The sequence below is a fragment of the Echinops telfairi genome, unplaced genomic scaffold (assembly GCF_000313985.2).
Source record: "Echinops telfairi isolate 266 unplaced genomic scaffold, ASM31398v2 ScPeMD7_7424;HRSCAF=8462, whole genome shotgun sequence".
In the NCBI taxonomy this organism is placed as follows: domain Eukaryota; kingdom Metazoa; phylum Chordata; class Mammalia; order Afrosoricida; family Tenrecidae; genus Echinops; species Echinops telfairi.
Genome location: NW_022111324.1, coordinates 40,973,066 through 40,975,243, shown reverse-complemented (window position 1 = coordinate 40,975,243; position 2,178 = coordinate 40,973,066). Strand labels below are relative to the sequence as shown.

The 2,178-nt window shown below is 31.8% G+C and overlaps 1 protein-coding gene and 1 long non-coding RNA gene across 2 annotated transcripts in view; both read right to left on the bottom strand.

Moving 5' to 3' along the window:
• Positions 1-2,178, bottom strand: part of LOC123522586 (complement factor H-related protein 4-like) — a 128,887-nt gene that overhangs the window by 45,222 nt on the left and 81,487 nt on the right. The window lies entirely within an intron of this gene.
• The window catches only part of LOC123522605, a 7,722-nt gene continuing 6,301 nt past the window's right edge, over positions 758-2,178 (bottom strand). The window contains exon 2 of the long non-coding RNA XR_006680846.1: positions 758-1,503. This is a non-coding gene — a long non-coding RNA (uncharacterized LOC123522605). The remainder of the gene's footprint in view (positions 1,504-2,178) is intronic.

The following is a 2,178-nucleotide window of genomic DNA, read 5'->3' as shown; positions in this document are numbered from 1 at the left end:
TTTTATCCTACCAGTAATTTTGTCAAAAAAGTAAAAATGACTCATATGCCTAATGATAAATATACATCTATACTCTATTACATATATTATTTCTATAGTAGATAAATTTTTACATATTTTATCTATAAGTCTACCTTTTATATATGGTGTCTACATTATATGTGATTTTTCAATTTTTTATATATGATATGTATTTTCTATGATATATATTTTCTACATTATATTTATGATTTCAACATTGTATATGATTTCAACATTGTATATGATTGCTACATTGTATATGATTTCTACATTGTACATTATTTCTATGTTTAAGACTTCCATATTATATATATTATATAATATGTAATTTTCATATTATGTATATGATATTGTTAATTATTTTTATATTATGTATAATTTCCTCATTATATCTCTTTAGTTCATCATTAGAAGTGGAACTATGTCAGCCACACCCTCTTCCTACCACTCCCTAAATCAGAGCATTAAGGTGAATAAACTACTTGGAATCTGTCATAAAAACAATAAACTTAGTAAATTCCTTACTAATGCATGTCTGTTGAATTGACCATGCACTTTCCAAGCACGCAATGAATCCCGATGCTTTATCATCTGTCACATATCCTGGTTTACACGTATATTGTACTCATTTATTGGCAGGATATGTAAACTCAGATTCAGAAAGATCCATTCTTAATGTTTATATCTGATTTTGAACATGTTACCAAAGGAAGAAAGGACAATGAAATGATAAGCATATGTTCAATAAACATTTTTTATTGAGTCAAATAAGACAATATAATAAAATAATAAGTCATTTGTAAGTGAACTCTAAAGTAATTACAATTATCCAAGTTATTTGAATGAGAAAAGATGCTGTTTCATAAGCTATCATGACAAAAAGCTGTACTAAATAATTCTGAGACAAGGTAGATTGAAAATAAGCATTAAAAAGGCACCGTGGTAGGTAAAGCTCTAGCATGTTTTAGGCTTCCAGATCCATAGACAACTCAGTTTCTGGTAATTTCTTAGAAGGAATTATGAACGTTATGTCACAGATAGATTGATAGTTGCCATAGCGTCCACTCTGACAGAATGAAATGTTGCCAGGCCTTCATCATTTTCATGATCAGCAGAAAGTCAAGGCCTTGCTTACAGCTTTGTATCAGTCTTCTCACCAAAACTCTCCCTCACCCTCACTGGACCTCTTAGCACCATGATGTCATCTGGTACTGAATGATTGATCCCTCTTGAACTTGTGTCCAACGCAAGTGATTCAGACAATGTTTTGCTGTGATCATATGGGTTGCAGCTAACTTTCAGAAATGGATGTCCAGTCCTTTCTTCCTAGTGCATCTTAGTCTGGAAGAACTGCTAAAACCTGTCCACAGGGGTAGACACTGCTGGTATTTCATATACTGGTGCCACAGTTTTCAGCATCATAGCAATATGTAAACCTCTATAATAAGTGATATTCGGGAAGCATGTTGTTATTCTAAATACCTGTATGAGAAAAGAAGAAGATTTCCACATCAATGACTTCAGAATCATTACAAAAAGTACAATAAATTAAACTCAAATGAAACATAAGCAAAAAAAAAAAAAAAAAGGATCAGAGCAAAAACTGACCAAGGAAAAATTATTAGGACAATTAATGAAACTGAAGTATGAGGTGAATTATAATTGAACATCTCTAAGAAAATTTTCTGATGACTGGTAATTTACAATGGCATCCTTCTAATGATAAAGCATTCTTATTTCCTTTGATAAGCCATTTGATCAAAATATATTAAGTTTTTATAGGATTCTGAATTCAATTGATAAAATCCAATTGATCTACAGTATTTTTTACACACACTAGGATAAAAGAGAGAAATTTAATTATGAGTGCCAACAATGAGATCAACTGAGATATTAAAAGCACAATAAGGGGATATGAACAATTCCAATAAACTGTACAACTAAACAACGTAGGTAAATTGTCAAATTTCTTGGCAGCCCTAACCAACTAAACTCAAGCAAGATAGAATAGGTAACATGGGTATGCTTAATTTTAAGGGATAAATTTAGAAGCTTCTCTAGGCCATCTCTCAATACTACCACCCCCCATGATACATGGTAACCTACCGCAACCCAATCCTGACAGAACTGCTAATGACCTGGAGCCCTCAGGAATGA